At 45.5% G+C, this 15,399-nt stretch overlaps 1 protein-coding gene across 3 annotated transcripts in view; it reads left to right on the top strand.

Moving 5' to 3' along the window:
* Positions 1–15,399, top strand: part of DYRK1A (dual specificity tyrosine phosphorylation regulated kinase 1A) — a 71,035-nt gene that overhangs the window by 29,518 nt on the left and 26,118 nt on the right. The window contains exon 1 of one of the 3 annotated variants that reach the window (XM_066177164.1): positions 10,399–10,499. The exons of the other annotated variants lie outside the window; for them this stretch is intronic. The gene's annotated coding sequence lies outside the window, so the exon portion shown is untranslated. Of the gene's footprint in view, positions 1–10,398; positions 10,500–15,399 lie in introns of those variants that run through there. 3 annotated transcript variants of the gene reach the window in all.

Below are 15,399 nucleotides of genomic sequence, written 5' to 3'. Positions count from 1 at the left end.
AGGTTTTACCAGAGTTTCTGTGTCTCAGTGTGAGATCAGCCCTCCATGGAAAGCTTGGATATTTCCACCAGGCAGCTCCAGGCCACATGTGTCAGCCCTCTGATGTCACTGGGTGCAGCTCAGACATCATCTGAGCGGCTCTGGTTAAGCCCTGCCGCATTTAGGGGCACAATTAAGGTTGGAAAATGTAAAACGGGAATGTTTCGCTCTCAGATTTCCCTTTGTGACGCCACAGTCTCAAACCCACGTTTGCTGACGAGCTGTTAAGGACAGAGATTAGATTAGAGAGCAAGAAACATCGTTTGTTTGTAGCAGTGACACATCAAATTTAAGGTTCTGACCTTGCAGTTGTCCTGGGAGGAGCAGGGAATGCCCAGCCTAAGGGAAAAGCCTGGCTGCTGAGGCTCTGCACTCCTTGACACTCACACCTCACCCCTGGGGACTTCTGGCTGAGTTCAATCCCAAAAAGTATCTTTGGGGACCTGGATTTGAGTTTATTGCACACAGAGGCAGCTGCTGAACATCTTTGCTGCAAAGGTGGAACAGGTGGCAGCAGTTTAGTTCCAGACTGAGGAAAGAGATTTGTTCTTGATTCCTTCCTTCTTTCCCCTGGGAATCTGTTGGTGCTGGCATTTTCCTAACAAACTGGTTCTTGTAAATCCCTTAAAAAAACTGGGGCTGCAAGCAGAGAGCAGAGGGTGAAGTTCTTCTTTTCCGGGTTAATTCTGGATCTTCTAACTGGTTTCTTTTGATGCAATACTCTTAACTTCTCCTTCATCTCATTGAAGCCACTTTGTGAACAGAGAATCCAACCTCAAGTTGGCCAAACCATCCAACACTTTGCTTTTTCTTTATTAAAATCACAGAACATTTTAACTTTTGAGCTCAGCATTTTGGGGTGACCTTGCCACTTGTTTGTGCTCCCTCAGATGTGATGGAGAGGGATCAACAGCTGTGCTGTGCCAGGAAATGAAAAGAAGGATGATGATGAGGATATTTGTAAAGGTGGATGAAGTTGGTCTCATTTTTACCTGGTTTTGTGGGCACTGAGGCCTTTAAATAGAGAAAATATTTAATGCTGTGATTAAAGTCCACAATTCCTCAGGGCTGCCTTGCCACTCCAGAAAAATAAACAATTTCTGGCAATACATGGAGATGCAGACATGGTTTTTTGTCTCAGCTGTAACAGGACTGACATCTCCATGCTCCTCCAAGGTCCTGAAGATGCCTGAAAGGAACGAACTGATTCTCCAAGATTTTATATTTTGGTAAAAGTATCTATGATTTCAGCTGCCTATTAATGTGAGTTCTGAGTTAATGCCCCTCAGTAGATCAGATCCTTCTCCACGAGTTGGCTTGAACATAAAACTGGGTTTTATCTTCATGTAGGTATGGAATAATGGCTTGCATATATTATATTATCTTATAAAATATAAAATAAATTAAAACCCTCAGCCAAATATATTGACCAAGTTTTGTACCTTCCAGTAATCCAGAGGCTTTGTGCTGGTTGGGAATAAAAGTGGGAATTAGGCCCTTTGAAATACTTCACTTACTGAGGTTTAGCAAAATACCTGAAAGGCAGCAGAGCCATCATAATTCCATTTCCAGCTTCACTTTAGGTGAGTTCCAGATGTTCATGGTAGACTCTGTGTTAGGCCCTTACAAAAAACCCAGGAAGCTGCTAATTGATTTATTCTTGTTCCTTAAGTTCCTAAACCTTCCAGTTGTAAAATCCCAAGTCATCATTTCCCAATGCTGGAGATTTCCCTGAGTCCAGTGATGGATCCACAGTGTGGAGCTTAAGGATGTTTCTGGTGCTTGGGCTCAGAAGGGGATGTAAATAAAACAGTGTTTCTTTTTAGGCTTAAATGTTCACACCTCTGGAGTTTTCTCCAAAATTCAGATCTTCAAAAAATGGCCTTGTTGAGGTCATGGAATCCCAGAATGGGTTGGAAGGAGCTTAAAAATCTTCTCATTCCACCCCTCTGCCATGGCAGGGACAGCTCCCACTGTCCCAGGCTGCTCCAAGCCCAATGTCCAACCTGGCCTTGGGCACTGCCAGGGATCCAGGGGCAGCCACAGCTGCTCTGGGCAAGCTGAGATGTTGAAGGACAACTTTGATCCCAGCATTAAGATAATTGTAATAACAAAATAAAAAAAAAAATACAAGTTAGTCTCGTGTGCTTTAATTTCGACCAGTTTGTATGATCTTGTGTTTTGTCCTTGGTGATCCTCAGAATCAACTGATTATTCCTCACCTTTAATGCCCCTGTTGGATATAAGAGCATGAACTTCTTTTAAATCTTGCAAAGAAAAAGGGTCACAGCCCAAGATGTGGAGGTGAGCAGTTACTGGCCCATGCCTGTGACGTGTTTTCCTTTCTTTCCATCCCAGGATTTTCCAAAATTCCCTTCACAGCTGAGCCTCTCCTGCTTTGCCATTTTCCCTGATTGGAAGGAGGCTGTCTCAAGGCAGAGACTTGGTTTGTAAACTGTGCCAGCAGAGAGCTGCAGAAGCAGATGTGGTCAGAGGAGATTTCAGAGCACCAATTCCCAGACAAAAAGAGCTGCTTCCCTGTTAGATCCCATGCAGCAGCCACACACCTGTGCTGCTTCCCTGTCCTGGCTGCTGCTGGGAAGGATTCCTGGGATATGCTGGATCCAGGGCTACTCAGCTGCTGCTTCCGTGCGTCCTCAGCCATTAATTCCACTGTTGTCCTTCGATCCTTTTCCCTTTCTCTTTAAACTTTTGATGTCTCAAGAGAAAATTGCTTTTTTTCCCCCTTCTTGTCAAAGCAGAAAACCCCAGGGTTGTTCTATCTTTTGTTATATATACATAATATATAAATATATATATAAAAATGTAATTTCTTTTTTTTTTCCTGACCTGCAGCTGCAGGAATATTCCTTTGCTTCCTTCTCCCTTACAAAACTTGGGAGAATTTTGTGTTGCTTTCCTTCGAAAGTTCAGCTTTTCTTCCGTCTTCTGAGAAATTTTGTCTCTAAAGTTATTTCGCTTGGGCTGACTTCATGGACTTGAGGAGCCTTCATGACTTCTCTTGTGAAGAAAAGAGATTTTCCTCAGAAAAAAAAAAAAAAAAAGAGGCTGTTTCACACCCAAATCAATGGGTCAGTTTTCAAGTTAGGATTCCTGCACCTTCAGCTTAAATTCCGTGTTCAGCTTTGTTTTCCAGCAAAGATTCTGGTAGCAAAAGGCCCCAGGCAACGACTGTTTGGATCCTGAGGAAGGCAAAAAAAAAAGTAGTTGTTGTGGGGGTTTTTTTTGTTTTGTTTTGTTTGTTTGGTGTTTTCTTTTATGTCTGGAGGCATGTGGAGCTCCAGGGGAAGGCAAGAAGCGCAACTTCATTTTTTCTTGGGAGAAATCCAGGCTCTATAGGCTGCCATCCAAATGCAAAAAATTCTGACACTTCTCTGCTCAGAAAAAAAAAAAAAAAAAAAAAAGTGCCACCAAAACGGAGCCAGCTGAATACTCCACTTCTTCAATAGAAGGCAGTTTCCTTAAATAGAATTTGGGAGCTAACTTCGTCTGGAGCAGGGATTTGGGTTCAAAACTCTTCCAGTGACGTCTTCTCACTTGAAGTCTTTCACTCTGGCTACAGGTATTTGAGTAAACACGCAGTGGATATTCAGACACTTGGAGGAATCATTTGTGTCCTGTAATTCCATGAATTGTAGCTCGTACGACATGAATGAAAAATCTGCTTCACTTTTTTTTTTTTTTTTTTTTTTTTTTTCCTGGGCAGAGGTTGGTAGAGAGGAGAAGGGAATTCTTGCTTTCATAGACTCCTGGAATGATTTGGGTTGGAAGGGACCTTAAAACTCATCCCATTCCCACCCCTGCCACGGGCTGGGCCACCTTCCATGATCTCAGGTTGCTCCAAGCTCTGTCCACCCTGACCTCGGACACTTCCAGGGATGGGACATGCAGAGCTTCTCTGGGCACCCTGTGCCCAATTCCTTCCCTACAAATACTCTTTGCACAGATCCAGGTGCTCAGTATTTACAGACTGGTTGCAGTATTTTATTGTTTGACTTTGTGTCACACTCTCTCCCATGGATCCCAGTTTATTAGCGATATCTTTTTGCCATCCAAAAATCCACATTATCCTCGAGAACAGATCAGCAGTAGCTGTGTCTTCCCAAGAAGCTGCCCATACCCATTAGGAAGCTGGTTAATCTCCCTCCTGGATAAGCCTTTTGATCAATTTAGAGAGAAGTGCATCGGTGTTTTCTGAGCAAGTCTGGGTAGCAGCTACTTAAACAAAGCCATTTGGGCTCCTTTCAACATCAGCTCCTAATGAATCGTCGGAATCTCATCAAAGACCAGGTAATTAGACAGGTACTGCACCTTTGGATTAATGGCACCTCTGACAGGGGCCTGCCTTTCCTCATTTAAAGACAGGAACTGATCAGTTTTGGAGAACAAGAAACGCCTCAGGAAGTTTTTTGGAAGCATCTGGACAAGATGCTCCATGGAGAAGCATCGCTGTGCTCAGCTTTGGAGAGTCGGGGAGTCTTATCTCCAGCTCTTTTTGGGATCCTCAGCACAGTTAACAAAGGAAAGGACAAGGCCAGGAAATTCCAGGTGGGATTCTGTGCCTGACGTGGTTCTGGCCTTTAGGAATGAAATCCTGTGAGCTGGGAACACAAAATGATCGTGGTGTCTGAGCTTTCCATGGAACAGGAAGCTCTGCTCAAAGGGAGCAGGGACGGGACAAGAGGAAAAGGCCTCAGGCTGTGCCAGGGGAAGCTCGGATTGGACACCAGGAGGAATTTCTTCACTGGAGGGGTTGTTCAACATTGGAGCTCAATCCAGTCCCAGCAGCACCAGCATCAGCCAAATCCTGTCCCCAAGGGCCACCTCCAGACTCCTCCTGAACGCTCCCACACACAGTGACTCCAAACCTCCCTGGGCAGCTCATCCCAAGGCCTGACCACTCTTGCATGGCAAGTTTTTCCAATCAAAACCTCCCCTGGCAGAATCATTTAATCCTTGATGACGTTTTGAAGCATTGGAGTGTTGGCTAAAGGTGGTCAGTGCCATGACCCTCTGAAGGGTCTGCCATGCTGTCCTCTCCCAAATGATGGCAAGGACAATTTTCCACCTCTGTCCACTCCCTTTTGTTTGCAGAGACGTTGAGAAGTCTCCCCTTATTCTGAGGGCAGGAAAAGCAGGGAAGTCCTCTCTGGCACCTTCTGCTCAGACATGGTCGGGCTCTCTGGAGCTGCTGAGAAATCTCAGCAATCCCACAAATTCCCGAAGAGGTCTTGAGGAGCTCTGTGAGCCTGAGTGACATTTGGAAGCAGCTCTGTGCTCGCTGGGCCGGCAGTGCCAGGGAACAACACCGCGGTGCTTTCAACCCAGATGCTTTGGCGAAGCGCAGCCCCGAGTGTCGCCACTGCTTGGCAGAACAACTGGTGCCGCAAAACAGGAGCAGGTGCTGCTTTGGGCTTTTGCTGCTCCTTCTGCACCAAGGCCCTGCTTTCTGCAGTGGTTCTGGAGCACCAGAAACAATATTGCCCTTGCTTTATGGAAAGGCTTTTAAGCTCTTGGATGGATTTGGTAAAAAGTTGGGTTCCATGGCAGTGATGAGGATGAGGAGTTATGTGGCTCTTGTTGTAGAGGTGGCAGATCCTGGGCTCGTTTTATACTTTCTCCTCCAAATTCATGGAATCATAGAAAGGTTTGGGTTGGGAGGGACATTAAAGCTCATCCAGCTCCACTCCTGCCACAGGCAGGGACACCTTCCACTGTCCCAGGCTGCTCCAAGCCCCAATGTCCAACCTGGCCTTGGGCACTGCCAGGGATCCAGGGGCTTCTCTGGGCAACCTGAAGTCCCATTACCTTGAGGACTGTTTGATAACTGCCCTCGTTGATGTCCTGCTGGGGGTGACATTTCTTTGGGGTGACATTTCTATGGGGTGACATTTCTTTACACCCCTTCTCAATCATCTCTTCCCACCACAGCCCTCACTCCAATGAGTTTTCACTCATGGCAGGAGGGCGCTTCCAGCCTCTTCCCTCTTCTTTCAACATCTGCCTGCCAGGGAAGAGTCAGGCTGTTCCAAGTGACTGTGCCATGCCTGGAGCTGGCTGTTCTATTCCCTGAGAACGCTTCTAAAACCTCAGTGCTGAAGCTTTGAAGCTCATTGATAGCTAAACTTTTCAATAAAGAGTTTGTGTGTTATTGTTTCACTTTGCTGGACTTGCAGGGATTTCACCCTTGGTGACTTTGTAGGAGGTCGCGGTTCCTTTGCATTGCAGGACAGTCGTGTCTGGGGCTGGAAATGTGATGTTGACAGTGTCCTCAGGGACTGGGAACATTCCCTGACCAGACCAGGGCACAGTTTTGTTTGAATTAAAACCCTTCAGGGGTTAGAACTTCATTAACATTTCTGCTGTGAACAGGACTTGGGGTGATCCTGGTTGGACTTGATGATCCTGGAGGTCTCTTCCAACCTAATGATTCTGATTCTGATTCTGATCTTTTCCCAGAGCTGTTGATTGAGCCTTGAAGAATTCCTTCTGTGTTTGGTGTTTAGATCCTGTAAATAATTTTCCATCATCACCTTTCCTTGGAAACACCCAAGTCTCTTTCCTCAGGTGTGGAATGCTTCTAGTGCACCTCTCTGGAGGTGAGGAAACCCAAACCCAACACCAAACCACGGCAAATTATCCTGTCAGCTTTTCCTTGGTGTAGTTTATAGATCCTTCAGGAAAAGCTGGAATGATTCCTTCCCTCCCTGCACCCCTTGGAAGTCACCTGCTTTTTTTGGTGGCCAGGGTGCATCACTTCCCACGTAGATGCTGCAGGTGCAGGTGACAGGCAGCCCTCAGGAACTTCTTCTGGGAACTCACATTCCTGAAAAAACAGAGACTGATGGAAGGAGAGACTCAAGTGTTCCAGCTGGAACAGGGTGTCTTTGGTTTATACACCTTCCATGATGTCCCTGCAGGGGACAGGTGGCACTTCTGGGAAAGGAGGAGCCCGGTCATGGCAAATGGGAGTTTTTGTAAGCTGGAAATCAGATTCATGGATGCAGATCAGCTGAAGGAAAGCAGAGCTGGACGGGATCTTGGGCAGGAATTGTTCCCTGGGAGGGGCTGGGCTGGAATTCCCAGATTTGCTGTGGCTGCCCCTGGATCCCTGGCAGTGCCCAAGGCCAGGTTGGACATTGGGGCTTGGAGCAGCCTGGGACAGTGGGAGGTGTCCCTGCGCATGGCAGGGCTGGCACTGGATCATTTTGGAGTTCCCTTCCAACCCAAACCATTCTAGGATTCTGTAAGATGCAGACAAAATTTGTTTGGTTTTTTTTTTAAATTTGCACAACTCTGATACTTGAGTAGTGTTGCTCTCCTCGTTATTATTGCAGTGAACAAAACCCCAATTTCCATTGTTAGCTTTAATACCCACTCCTTAGTTTGTGCTAGGAGCAGTAAAGCCTTAGAAGAAAAAAATGCAAGTGACACTTTAAAAATAATTTTCTTAAATCACAGTATTACCCTAAAGGAATAATGACGTTTTTTTGGTTTTGTTGTTGTGTTTTACATTTTTCTGGGTTGAAATTTGTGTTACTCGAGAGAAATCAATGCAGTTTGCAGTGAGCCCCACTTTGGGGTCATTGTTCGGATTAATGAAGTTTGGCATCCCCAGTTTTTGGTGGTTTCCAGCTGGAAGTGCAGATTCAACCACACTTAAGGTTGTTTTTTTTTTTTTTTTTTCTCCTTAAAAGCTGCAACTTCAAGGTGAGACAAATCAAAAGAAGTAATTGCTTAAACTTAAAAGTGTGTGTACTAAATACAGGAATTATTGCAAAGGCAGGAAATTGGGCTTTCAAATGAATGCTATGGAATTGTGAGGTTTCACTGGACTTGTCAACCTCCTTGCCTGGATTTATTTCTGATTTATTTTTTTTTTTTTTGATTTTCTGTAATGAGCATTAAGCTGGATATGGAAATACTGAAATTTTTTATTGGGGAGTTACTCTATTGTTTAGTGACTTGAGAACTCTGAGTGGAGTTTGTCAGGATTGGCTTCAGATTCCTGCTGTAAAGTGCAGGTGTCAGAATATCAGTTATGAAATCATTGAAAATGGTTTAGGTACAGTTCACGACCCGTGAGGATTTTATGGAACAGTTCTGGTGCTTCCAGGCAACTTTGGAGTGAAGAAAAAACCTGGAATGTTTTTATTTTATGAACTGTGATATGGATTAATAAGGACAGTGTGCCTAAGAGTTTTAAAGTATTCTGGTTTTTAGGAACTCCATCACAATTTGTATTATTAATACAAAGTATTCTGAGTTTTTAGGAACTCTGTCAGTATTTGTGTTATTCATACAGAGTATCAAAGCAGTGCAATGTCTTCAGATGCAACAGAACTGCTCTGTAGACAAAATTTAAGTGCTATAAATTTCCCTTGGAGTGACATGAGCTACTTCAAAATCGTCCATGAAATCATCCAGGGAGGGAATTCCCTGGAATCATCACACCAGCAGCTTCCCCCCAATCGAGGTGGAATTTATGATGGTGGATATTTCTTTGTAGTTCAGTTTTTCACTTAAAAAGCCTCTGTGTGTGTGTGTTGGTCCTTAAAGGTGTGTGGTAGGTCAACAGCAATCTCAAATCCAATCCCAAAAATCCCAAACTGTCCAGCCAGTTTGGGATTAGTAAAGGGAAAAAGACTTTTCGTATCAACGGGGCTGTGCAAATCCTGCAAGTGGAAGGAGGGGACGGCCCAAACTCTGAAAATACAACTTGCCCGTGCGCCAGGTTATTTCATTTTGACAGTTGGGTTTTTATTTTAAAATTGTCATCAGTGTGTTAGATGAAATCCACTTTTATTTATGGCAGACACCAGAGCTGGATGGATGTCACCCAGTGAAGCAGTTGGAAAATACACGGGATTATTTAACCCAGCTGGTAAAAAGATTCTGCATCAATTCCTAACCCTGCCTGTATTCAAACTACAAAAGTACTTTGAGATCCTCCCCCTCTCTCCTGAAAGCTGTTCTCTTTGGTCAGGTATTGAATAATTTATATCATGTGAGACTCTTGCACATGATGTATTCATCCCTTGTTTAGCTCTTACATTCATGGTTTGGCATGCTGGCTGTACATTGATATGGGAGATGCTTCCCATTTTTTCTCTACCAACTGTTTAAATATATCTTGTGCCTCAGTAACTACAAATGGGAAATAGAATAATTCAAGTAATTTCCCTTGATGGGTTTTATGCCTAGGAAAAGATGGCTTTTTTCATTTTTTTTTTTAAAAATACTTATCTGTTTGTCCAAAAGGAGAGCTTTAAAAATGATGCCGATATTTATGCTAACTTTTACGTCCAGCTGGAAATCCCTGAGCCATCAGGCCGGGTATTGATTTGGGATAAAATATTGGGTGTTTTTCCACCTCTCGTGCGGTTTTGACGTGCTGCCACGCAGCAGGTAATTTATTCCATCTCTAATTAAGTTTTTTTTTTCTTTTTTTTTTTTTTTTTTTTTGCTCTGCAAACTGCAAATTGTGAGTAATGTTCTTTTGGAGGTGGGGGAAGGAGGAGGCGCTGCACCAACACGAAGAACTCTCGGTGAAGTGCCGATAAAAGTATTTCTCTGAAAGGACAGCGGGGCAGCCCAGCACAAGGATTAGTGCTGCAAAGTCCCAGCCCGGATTGTTGGGAAATCTTGTAAGCCCCTGGCCAGGTAACTCTGCTGCTGCCACAGGAGCTGCGAGATGAGCACGAAATAAACGCAATAAATTGGTTAAAAGCTGCCACGGCGTGAAGAATGGGCGGCAGTGATTTTTGGGGGGTGTAGTGCACACTCGGCGAGGTAGTTGTTGGTGTTTTAGGGCGTGTAAGGAGAGATTTCGGGAGTTTCACTGGCGTAGTCGTTGGCGTGTTTAGGGCATGGAAGGAGATATTTCAGTAGTTTCGCTACTGCTGCAATGTCCAAAATGAAGTTGTCGAACGAGCGAGCCGCTAAAACTTTCAAGTTCAGTTGGAACTGACATTTTGGGCGCTCGGTAAAATCACATTCCCCGCTCCAGCTCTGAAAAGTTGGGCAGCCCTAGGAACCCCCTGGAAAACAGGGATCTATCTCTTTATTATTTTATCCCCCTGTATCCCCGAGTCCGGGTGCGCGGCCGGCTTCAAGGCGCTGTCCCCTCTGTGCCAGGGCAGCGAGGCCACCCCGGGCGGGTCGGGGAGCTCGGTGGCCTGTCCCCTGTGCGGTGACACCTCGTCCCGTGTCCGGTGGCACCTTGGCGGAGCCCCGGAGAACAGGAAGCACCCCCCACCCCCTCGGCAGGTGAGTGACTCGCAGCGGCGCTGGCACATCGCTGCCGGGCTCGGCAAAGTGCAGTAAAACATGCCCGGCATCGCCGCGGCCGCCACGGCGTAGAGAGACACAGAGAGACAGAGAGAGGGGACACAGTGCTGCTGCTGCTGCTGCTGCAGGGACAGCCGGGGGCTTCCAGAGTAAGTCTGTCTGTCTGTCACTCTTTGCATTTCCAGCCGCCGGTTTTTCCACATCCGCATCCCCCTCTGTGCGCGTGGGAAGGGGATCTCCCCAGCAGCCCTGCGAGCGGTGCTGGTCACTGATGGATTCACTGCCAGTCACAGGCACTGAGACACCAATATGCTGTCAGATAATCTTATTTATGTTTTTTTTTTTTCTCTTTAAAAATCGGTCGAAAGAAAAAGAAAAAAAAATCTGCTTATTTCTCGTAGGATGCTTCAGCTTCGCTCGGTGTTCAGTCGTTTAGCGGCGGTGGAAGGAGCTGAAATTTCATTTGCTTAAAATCTGTCGGGAGGGGGTGAATTGTAATTATAATAACAATAATAAAGGATGTTGTGTCTTTAGGGTTAAACCCAAACCAATGAAACATAAATTCCGATCCTTTTGGGAAACGGGGAAGGAAAAAAAAGGGAAGGACAGGAGTAGCCTGACACAGTAATTTTAGGAGGTGACCTGCCTAAGGAAGGCAGCGACAGGGAACTTTAGAGCTTTTTAAAGCCCCGGGAAGAATTCCAGCCGGGCTCGCTCCCACCCGGCACCGTTGGGGGATCTTGGAGAAGGCGTCCCGAAGCCGGGCAAGGCGAAATCCTAACGCGGGCGCGCTTATCCGTAAATCCCGTGTATCATGGCTGCGCCGCCCTGCCCTTGCTGTGGGGGTGAAATGTAGAACATGAGCCTGATCCTCGGGAGATGGAGCTAATTTCGCCCTAAACTGGAAAGTGTTAACAGCGCCCGGCGAATGTGACAAAGCTCAATCGCGCTCCTTGTTTATGGAGCCCGCGCCCATTGGCCGCCGCGCGCCAGCTCTGCCCTGGCAACTGCGCGCCCGCATTTGCATAGCGCGCCGCCATTGGTCGGCGCCGCGGCGCTGCGGGCCAATGGCGCGGCGCGGCCCGGGGTGGGCTATGCTAATGAGGCGCTGTTGCTGGGGCGCGCTGCGGCAGCCGGGGATGCGCTGAGGGGAGCGCCGGGATCGGCTTCCCCCTCACGCTCGGGCCTGCGCGCTGCCCGCCGCCCTCACAGCGCGCTGCTCCCTCCGAGCGTGCGGCGCCCGCCGCTTCGCCTCACTGCTGTTCCACCCCTATATCCCCCCCAATTTTTCCCTTTTTTCATCCTTCATTTCTTTTTTTTTTCTTTTTTTTTAATAAAATGACTTAAAGTAGCCAGCTTTCCCGCAGAAAGCACGGCTGTGCAACGCTTGACACACGCTCACCTCGCCCCTTCTTCTCTCGCTGTCCGAGATCAGGATCTGAAGCTGATTATTCTTTAGCATGGTCTATTTCTGGAAAAGACGCACACTCACCTTTCAAAAATGGTGTATTCACGTCCCACCCGGCAAAAAAAACCCAAAAAAACCCCAAAAAAACTCCACACCAAAACCCCAGCCCCTCCTCAGCTGTAAGTTGAGTCCTGGGTTTTTTTTCTGTCCTAAATATCATTCCTGTCTAAGAATATTGGGGAATCTGAGCTTAAAATATATTCTGTTGCTTAAATCTGCATCTGTATCTGTCCTTTTTTTTTTTTCCCTTTCCCTCGTTTCCCAACCAGCTTTTTCTCCTGTTCAGTCATGGATCACTTTACCTCCCTCAGTCCCATTCCCCACTCCCTCTCTCTTGTCTTCCTTAGTGTCCAATTCCCGTATTTTCTTCCCTGAACTGCTCACATTCTCTCCTTCCAACTCACTAAAACTGACTGTAAGCTTAACAAATTATTTAACTTAGTCAATCCAGCTACATTCCATGCTATTTTTTGGGATTTTTTCCTTCTCTTCAGCGTATGGATCAATGTGTATCTGTGGTTTGATACCGCTTGGCATTTGCTATAATCGTGGGAATTCCTGTCACCAGCAGATTTTTGGTTAAATCCGATTTTTTACTGCAGTGGAATTTTTAATTTTTGGACTGTTTTCTAAGCCCTTCAGAAAACTTCAGGTTCGGCAGAGGGAAATTTAGTTTCTCTTGGATAAAGCCAATGTTTTCATAGAGAAACTTAGTGATATCTAGAACCAAGAGCTTGGATTTAATAAAAATTGTGTGTACTTGGAGTTTGCTGGAAGCCTTCTGAAGAGCAAGTTTAGAGCTTCTTTTATAGCATGTTTAAGGGATAAAATGATGTCAACTTAAACTTTGTGTCACTAAATTTCTGCTGTATTAGTAGATTACCGTGGTTTATAAAAGATTTTTCTCCTCATTTACTGAATTTGACGGAACTTTCTGTGTTCTGTTTGAATTTGTGGTTTTCACTCGGAACTGAGGGGCAGGTGTGGGTCTTTCAGCGGGATTAAAGATGCAGAGATAGTTGGAGTTAAGTAATTATTGGAAAATCTGTGTTTGGAATAATATTCACACTTCAGTCTTTACTTCTGCTTTAAGAGCTGTTATGTTTGTTCAGTCAAAGGTTGGACTGGATGATCTTGGAGGTCTTTTCCAACATTATTGTTTCTGTGATTCTTTGAACTTTCACCATGATCATAAAAAAAAGTTTATCTCCATTTCCCTTTCTCCATTTCCCTCTTTTTAATGGCAGGCTTTTCATTCAATCAGAAAAAATTATAAACCTAAGAATGAATTGGTAGAGAGACAGAAAAAAAAAAAGCCTCAGAACCTCACCCTTGGCACATTTTCAGCATCAGTGACTTCTGAAGAAAAAGGAGGATTTGGATGATTTTTATTTGTCAGTTTTAAAGCAAATGTTAGGCCTCTTCTTGAAATACAGGTTATTAAACATTCAGTAATAAAGTATTGACTGCTGAGATATTGTTTCACTCACTCATTTGTCATTAAATAAATAAATACACGCGGGGGTGAATCACCAGCCAAAGTACTTGGGTTTGACCAGTGCTCCTGAGGAGCTGGACAGAGTTCCAGTGTGGCAGGAAAACTTGGGAAGAACTTGAACTGTGTTTGGAAAGGGGAAAACCTTCACTAATAACTCTGGTGCTGTGTGTGTACAGTTGTTTCCTCTCTAAATCCTGGGATATCCTCTCTTGGAGGATCACATGAGGGCAGTGCGTCAAAAAGGAGCTTTTTTTTTTTTTTTTTTTTTTTTTTTACTTAACATGTAAAGCTGCTCCTGTGTGGAGCTCTGTAAAACAGAGATTTACCTGCTGGGATGTGCCCCTGAATGTACAAAAACTTGAATTACGGAGCCCTTTTTGTGTTTATCCCACGTCTCCCCGTTTTGCCTGCAGAAACCCCAGGATTCTACAGAAGGAAATGATTGTTTGTGAATTCCGAGGATGCAAAAACAATGACCACTCTATAGAAAATATATACATATATATATATATGCAGCCAGGGATAATTTTATTTGGAGCACAGTCTGAAGAGTGGCGAAGGGATATTATGTTAAACACAATGAAAATAAAAAGATCTATTGTATGGCCACCTATTCAGCCATTCTGCCCCCTAAAACAAACAGGGCATTCATGGAGCTAAACAGAATCATAACTTAGCGACATAAAGCTGGGGAAGGGCTCTGGCCTTGCCTGATCTCTGGCCACAGCTCTCTTCTTGTGCCCGGGTTTTCAGTGCATTCAGTCCTTTGCAGGCCTGTCCCTGTTTCCTTGTGGAATTCCAGGTGCTTTTTAGCTGTGCTTTCGAGCAGCTGCTTCACCGGGGCAGAAATGGGAAGGCAGAGGTCTCACAGAGCTTAGTTCGGACTTTGAAAGTTCACAGTGCTTGTGTTTCCTGTAGGTTTTAGCTGAGAATTTTGGCAATCTTGGGTTTCATTTATTAGGAAAAAAAAAAAAAAAGTGGTTTCACTTTCACAACATTTTCTCAGTTCTAAGATTCTCCAGAGTGTACTCAAAGTCATATTTATAAGTTAATAAAACACAGATTTCTATACTGCGTTGCCAGTGGATTAAATGAGTTTTAGAAACTTCTTTCTCTTGTAGTGGGAGAATTACTATGTCAGTCCTCCTGGTACCAGATTTTTGAAGTGGCCTTTTTTTATTTTTGGAGATATTTCCCACAGTCTTTCCCTGTGACAGGTCTGAGCCCCACTTTTTCTCCAGGAAAGGGAGCTGGTGTCCTGCGACTGCACAAAAGCCACAGAGCACAAGTCCTGCCCAAAGTCCACCTCCTGCTGCAGCTCATCCAGGGAAGGAACCGGCCAAGACGGGCTCAGCAGTGGCAGAACAGTTCATGAACCTGCTCTTGGCCTATTTTTTTTCTCCAGGCTGGGAAAAGATGGAGTTTGATGTCACCTCCTGAGCTCTGTGACCTCCCTGCAGCTCTGGCCAGCGGGGAAGAGCAGGAGCAGGGGCAGGAGGAATCCGTGGGTGTGTCGGCCCATGAATGGGGCTGGAGCGCGAGGTTGTTGCTAAGTTTAGGGTTCCATTCTGCACGGAGGGAAAGCAGAGTTGGGCAATTTCTGTACAGGGAAGTTGGCTGAATGGTTATTGTAGGATAACTTCTGAAGCAGCCATTCTTAATAATTCCCTCACAATAATAAAGTTCCTCCAGAGGAGGAACTGCTGTGGGATATTTATAACGGGATTGTTCTCCGGTAGCTGCCACAGGTAATTTCCCTTTGTTCCCTGAGTTCTCTCAGCTTTTCCCTGGGTTCTCTCAGCTTTTCCCACTCCAGAGCAAGCAGAGTGAGGTCCCTGTCCCCCCACGTTCTCATGCCGTGAGCGGGGACAATGGGCAGAGCAGGGCTGCAGGGGTTCACTCAGAGTTCAGGTTGGCCTTTCCTTCTTGCCTGAAAGATGATTGTTCCCAACTCTCCAGTCCCCCCTGGCTGACATTTGTGATGCTCAGGCAGAACTCCGGAAGGTCTGACTCGTCTTCAGGGTGGGTTTATTTGAGCAGAGACTTCTGATTGCTCCCTGTCTGTTGTGGGATGTGCTGACAC

Source organism: Chamaea fasciata, unplaced genomic scaffold, assembly GCF_029207755.1.
Source record: "Chamaea fasciata isolate MVZ Bird 193981 ecotype frontalis unplaced genomic scaffold, bChaFas1.0.hap1 SCAF_2, whole genome shotgun sequence".
NCBI lineage: Eukaryota > Metazoa > Chordata > Aves > Passeriformes > Sylviidae > Chamaea > Chamaea fasciata.
The sequence above is the reverse complement of the archived record's forward strand: the minus strand, read 5'-3'. Positions and strand labels throughout refer to the sequence as shown.